A 7,243-nucleotide genomic window follows, 5' to 3' on the forward strand; every position below is an offset into this window, starting at 1 on the left:
GGCTTAGAAACCATAACCAATTTAGTAGCAATTAGCATCTCTCATGCCTAGGCTGTGGCCTATAAATACCATTTTCTGCCAAAGGGAATCAGAAACCCAGGCTCCTGATAGAAATGGCTGATTCTCAGTCTGGGACAAAAATATGTAAGATGGGCCAGGCGTGGTGGCTCACGCCTGTAATCCCAGCACTTTGGGAGGCCGAGGTGGGCGGATTACGTGAGGTCAGGAGTTCGAGACCAGCCTGGCCAACATGTCGAAATCCCGTCTCTACTAAAAATACAAAAATTAGCCAGGCCTGGTGGCATGTGCCTGTAGTCCCAGCTACTCAGGAGGCTGAGGCAGGAGAATAGCTTCAACCTGGGAGGCGGAGGTTGCAGTGAGCCAAGATCCCACCACTGCACTCCAGCCTGGGCGACAGAGTGAGACTCCATCTCAAAAAAAAAAAAAAAAAAAGTAAGATGAGCTGGCAACAAGCTCCATCACACCAGAAAGCAAGGAAACTTTCAAAGACTACTGGGCTTTATGTGTCAAAAAGACCCTAAAGCCACTTTGAAGAGGTTCTCGCTGTCAAAGATGGGACAATTTAAGCTTCACAAAGAGTAGTAAGTGCAATGAACCGAAATGCATCAAATATGTTAAACATTCTTGAGTCTGGCCTCACACAGTAACTCACACCTGTAATCTCAGCACTTTGGGAGGCATAGGCAGGAAGATCACTTGAGTCTAGGAGATGGAGACCAGCCTGGGCAACATAGTGAGAAACACATCTCCACAAAAAATTTTTTAAAAAATTAGCTGGGCATGGTACTGTGCCTATAGTCCCAGCTACTCAGGAGGATCGCTTGAGCCAGGGAGGTCAAGGCTGCAGTGACCCTAAATCATGCCATGGCACTCCAGCTGGACAACAGAGCAAGATCCTGTCTCAAAAAATAAATTAATTAAATAAAATAAATCCTTGAGTCTGCCAGGCGCGGTGGCTCACATCTGTAATTCCAGCACTTTGGGAGGCTGAGAGGGGCAAATCACTTGAGGTCAGGAGTTCAAGACCATCCTGGCCAACATGCTGAAACTCTGTCTCTATAAAAATTCAAAAATTAGCTGGGCATGATGGCAGATGCCTGTAATCCCAGCTACTCAGGAGGCTGAGGGGGGAGAACCACTTGAACCTGGGAGGCAGAGGCTGCAGTGGGCCGAGATCATGCCATTGCACTCCAGCCTGGGTGACAGAGTGAGACTCTGTCTCAAAAAAAGAAAAAAAAAATCCTTGAGTCCATAGTGATTAAGGAAAAAAAAACAACACGCACACTCATAGGTCACCTTTGGAAGATACCAGAGGATCAACTCCTTAGTCCATGGTTACAAAACAACACTCTTAATCAGTACAACCATCTGTGCAGTGCTGGAACATTTCTGATTTCAGAAAAATATCTAAGGCTCGTTGGAATGCTGAAATAAATCCTGAAAGTACACAATATAGGTGGGATAAGATGAAAAAGGAAGACAGAAGATGACAGACATGTTGGGAGAGAAATTAATAGACTAATGGTCCCAGTGTGGTTGAAAATGATCATGATGGGAGAAGTTGAACAAAGTGAAGCTGGAAGAAAAGGAGGTTGTTGCCAGATAAAAGAATATCCGAATTGGTGCTCTGGATTTGTCCTCTGCTGAGAAATTTAGAGTTGCCTTGGGAAAACCTAAGATGCTCTTCTCTTCATCTTTTGAAAGTTTAATGTCCCATGAACATGCCTAATCTTGAAAGGGAGAATCCAGCACAATACTTTTTCCTCTGGAAAATTAATGCATATTGGCAGCAGGTTTCTTTTTTTTCTTTTCTTTTTTTTTTTTTTTTTTTTTGAGAGAAGTCTCGCTCTTGTCCCCCAGGTTTGAGTGCAATGGCTTTATCTTGGCTCACTGCAACTTCCGCCTCCCGGGTTCAAACGATTCTCCTGCCTCTGCCTCCCAAGTAGCTGGGATTAAGGTGCCTGCCACCACAACCAGCTAATTTTTGTATTTTTTAGTAGAGACGGGGTTTCACCATGTTGGCCAGGCTGGTCTCGACCTCCTGACCTCAGATGATCTGCCCGCCTCAGCCTCCCAAAGTGCTAGGATTACAGGCATGAGCCACCGCGCCTGGTCATATTGGCAGCAGGTTTCTAAGTATGCTAATGGTCATAGCTCTTATATGATGTTCTCAGAGTATGACAGCCTTGCAATATTGAATCTAGCGAAACCTGCCTGAGCCTTCCTTTGCTAAAGTTTACAAAGGTAGATTTTATAGCTCAGCAGCTGTCTATTTTCGAAACATTCAATACATCTTTCTAAGTTCAAGTTTTAGGATGAATGTAGAGTGGTAAAATAGACCTCATTTTAATTCGACATCTCCTAAGTTGTCATCCCAGAAGCTTTGCTGACAAGAATTACGTACTTCTGTGAATGTATCTGTACCAGGAGTTTGAGCAGAAAAAATAATATTGATCACTGAGATCACAAACTCTATGATGTAAATGAGATTAATAGGATGACATTTCTAAAATTACATTAAAATGTTTATCATGTTATCATAAGTATTAAATTCCTCTCTATAAAAGTTTTCATCATCATGTTATGTTTTGTGGTTACTATAAAGCTATGTAGTGCGTATTGAACTTGAGTGTCAACCATGACTCTGTCTCCTTCACCCTCCACATCCTATCTATCAAGAAGAACTATTGACCTAACTTTCTCTTTATCTCTTGATTCTGTCTACTACTCTTTTTCTTCACTGCCACTACTTCAGGCCACCCTAAAGTTCAGGCCACCCTCCTCTTCAGGCTGAACTATTGCCTCAGCTTCCTACCTCGGTTTTACCCTCTACAATCTTCTCTCCGTATTTTAGCATCCCCCACAATCATTTCTCCACATTGCAGCATAAAGAAATAAATCTTTGCTGTTAAATGCTACTGACATTTTGGGGTCATTTGTTGCTGCAGTATAACTTGATCTAAGAAGACTAATTTCTAACTGATTTCATTTCCTTGGATGTGCTATATCTCACTTTGGGCCTTTCCTTCCTCTTCTTTTTCCTATTTCAATTGTCCCAATTCCTCTTCAGCTTTTAGATCTCAGTTGAGATGCCATTTCCTCTGGGAAGCTTTCCCTGATTCAGCAGGTCTGGCTTATGTACCCATCCCTACATTCCTATGAAACCCTGTAATTCCCTTATCCGCACTTACTGTGGAATTGTCTGTCTCCCTCCTCCACCTGCCTGCTGGAAGCTTGGTGAGGGCAGAGACTATGACTTCCTATTTCATCATTATAGTCCCAGTTCTGGGCACATGGCAAATGTCATAAATCTGTTGAATGAGTAAATAGTTCAATTCTTAGAATATGAATACTTGGTCATACTACTTATCAGGAAAAGATGCCAAAGGCAGAAGAAGTACTGAGGCCCAAGTTCTGATCTGATTCATTGTGATGATACAAGTGGAAAAAAAAAATCAATGGCAGTTAAATACTATTAAACTGTGCTTTCCTGTCTCCACTTTGATCAAAATTTATATGGGCTTTCCAAGCCTCACATATTAAAAGAGTAAGGAGTAGCTATAAACTAATACGTGTGAGACTGAAGTTTCCCGAGATGAAAGAATGCTAGGCATTATTATTTCTATACATGTTTCAACAGCACATGAGAATAACATACAGGTCAGCTCACATTATTGCAGTATTTCCTGTTCTAAGACACAGCTTAAGGCAAACTCTTAGAATGGTTATGTAGGATGTATGCATTCCACAACTCTTGTCTAATTGAGTCACCTTTGTATACTTTCCCGTCCCTCCCTGCCATAAAGCATATTAAAATTGTATTAGTAACGCCATCTGTGATTTCCATGTGACCCACTACAAATAATGTTTTCTGTGGCCCCACAATTAAAAGACCATCATAAAACCATGTCCGTGAAGATCTTTTGTGAAGAAAACAGAAATGGGAGTTTAGATTAATTATACTGTGCTCTGGTGAGACCTGAGAGGAAATCTGATTCTGAGCTTTTTGATTAAAGAACACAGAGTGGGAAAGAGCCACAAGTGAGACCTGAGTGGCTCTGAGGTTTGACTTATTAACCTTGAAAGGTGAAGAACTTGATGTTAAAAATTAGGTTTCATCCAGCATCCTAACTCACATGTAGAAATGAGTTGCAACTCACTAGGCTTCATTCATTCATTCATTCATTCAGAATGAATCATCCTGCTCATCAAGACTGGCTACTTTTCCAAAAGTAACAATAAGAATACAAACATATATAGCAAAGGTCTAAAGCTTCCATAAGAAAACTAAGGAAAGTTGGGCACGGTAATGGAACACATGAGTGTGAGTTATGTCTAAGGTTTCCAACAGATTGGGAAGTTTAGGAACACTAAAAATGGTTTTGGAACCAGGTTTCCTGATTGAAAGTTAAAGGGATATGGTTTTATACTTAAATAAAGAAGAGCTTGAAGGCAGTGTAGTCTAGTGGATTTAGGAGAAAGACCTGGGCTTCAATTCCTGCTGTGCCACTACCTAGCTGTGTGACCTTGGGCAAGATGTTTAATTATCTAAATCTGTTTCTTCATTAGTACAATGGGGATAAAATGCCTACTTTATAAGATTACAGTGAGAATTAAATATGACAATGTTTCTAAAATGCTTTGCACAATGCCTAGCCATAGAGAGTCTAATTAAATAGTAAGTATAATCATGGAGCTCTCCAGTGAAGAACTGGACTGCCCTGTAAGGTGGGAAGCGCCCTGTCTCTAAAAGCATTCAACAAGCCGGTTGGTCCTGTAGCAGGGTGCTATAAAATAATTCCTCCTACGAGGGTATGGAGAGCAGAAAGGGGTGGTGATTGGACTCTGATGAATGCATTCAAACCTAAGATTCCATGACACATTAATGCTTAAATTGCTTTACAAATATTGATTCTAAAATAAAATGGCCCCCAAAGTACACAAAATAAAATTGCTGGACTATAGGGAAAAATGAACACATCTACCTTTATAATGGGAGACTGATTGCTTGATCTATTTTATCTACTAATGAGTAAGAGAAATATTGACGGGGAAATACTGATGGGGAAATCTGAACATGAACATAAGTAAAGATATAGAATATCTGAAATACCAAGCTTGATTTATTTGCAAGTATCATGTATCTATCTATTGGTGAATAAACATTCTTCTCTGGTTTTAAAAATATATAAAAATTGACCATAGACTAGCCATAGAGCATTATTGGGCTACTGCACTCCAGCCTGAGTGACAGAGGGAAGACCTTGTCTCTTTAAAAAAAAAAAAAACCAAAAAAAAAAAAAGAGAAAAAAAACACTTCATAAAGAAAATGAAAAGATCTTGGACTGAATCCTGGATTAGGGGAAAAAAACTAGCTCTAAAACACCTTAATAGAACAAGTAGTAGATTTTCAATAAGGACTGCATGTTAGCTACTCGTACTTCATCAATGTTAAACTACCTAAATTTGAGCCAGGCCCAGTGGCTCATACCTGTAATCCCAGCACTTTCGGAGGCCAAGGCAGGTGGATAGCTTGAGCCTAGCAGTTGGAGACCACCCTGGGCAACATGGCAAAACCCCATCTCTAACATCAAAACAATTCCAGGCTTGGTGGGGTGTGCCTGTAGTCCTAGCTACTTGGGATGCTGAGGTGGGAGCCTCACTTGAGCCTGGGAGGTGGTTGCAATGAGCCGAGATCGCACCACTGCACTCCAGCCTTGGTGACAGAGTGAGACCTTGTCTCAAAAAACAAACAAATAACCTCAACTGGAACATTTTTCTGTGAGTATAAAAGAGAATATCATTGTCTTTGGAGAAACATGCTACAACTTACTCCTAAATAGTTCAGGAAAAAATATATATCTATAGTATAAATATTATATATATATAATCTCTCCTACACACTAATATAGCAAATATAGCAAACTGTGAACTTATGTGAAGGGTACACAGGAGTTCATTAATTCTGAAACTTTTTGATAAGGTTGATTTTTTCAAAATCAGTCAAAAAATTTTTTTATTTGAAAACACACTATAAAGAAGTGAAGATATATATAAAGATATATATAAAGTGAAGATATATATAAAGAAGAGAAGATATCTGCAACACATGCAATTAACGAATGTTATTCATTATATATACATATATACATTATATATACATTTATATATGTACACACACACACACCCCCACCCTTAGAAGGGGAAGAGAAAACATGAATGAATAACATATTTCAAAGTGCTCAACCTTATCAGTAATTACGGAATGCAAATTAAGACAAAAACATGGTACTTATTCTGGGTAGACTAGCAAAAAGCAAGAAGTGTGAAAATAACGAGGATTAGAGAGAATTGTGGTCGGTACTGGTGGCAGTATAGATTGGTACAACCACTTTGAAAATATTTCTGCTTTATCTTTGAAAGCTGAACAGCCCCCATAGCCTCTGATGCCGTTGCGCTAATCCTAGGTTCAAATTAGAGTCCAGCGCATGCACAGAAGGTGAACAAGAATGCTCCTACTAGCCTTATTAGTAATTACTAGGGGCAGATTCAGGTTTTGTGGGGTATGAGCTTATATAACTGGAAAAGAGTGAGGCTTTTAAAGAAAAAGATTCAGAATTATGAATAAAAATTAGGTTCAAAAGTGACTATTTTTTATAATGGCAAAAGAAATTACAATTACAAATATCACAAAACCCAGGAAAAGAGTTCTGTTATAGGTATGTGACCTACAAACTTGGGAAGTCTGATACATTTAGTCTGTGTGGTTCCCATCAATAAAGAAAATACTTAAAGTGCATTTATAATCCTATCCGCTACAGTATTGAATACATTCCTGACAGGAGAAAACTTCCTTTTGACTAGGCAGTAAGAAATAAATGTTCTGTTACTACACTTAACAACTTGGATGAATCAAAAAAACAAATGTTGAGTGATAAAAAGCGAATTCCAGGCTATATATATTTTTATAAAGCTCAAAAAGAAGAAAAATACACCAATACACAGACTGCATCCAAATATGATAAAAACCACTAAAAATGGCAAAGAGGGACAAAACTGAAGATAGTGGTGGTGAGCTAAGAGGCCAAGAGTAGAATCCTGGAGATGCATGGATACATGCTAACTACTGATAACGTGGTGGAGTGATAGTGTCATTAGTATACTTTAAATTTTACATATTTGGTAAATATGCTCTTTTGAATGCATCGAATATTACATTGAA

This window comes from Pongo abelii, chromosome 1 (assembly GCF_028885655.2).
Source record: "Pongo abelii isolate AG06213 chromosome 1, NHGRI_mPonAbe1-v2.0_pri, whole genome shotgun sequence".
Classification (NCBI taxonomy): Eukaryota; Metazoa; Chordata; class Mammalia; order Primates; family Hominidae; genus Pongo; species Pongo abelii.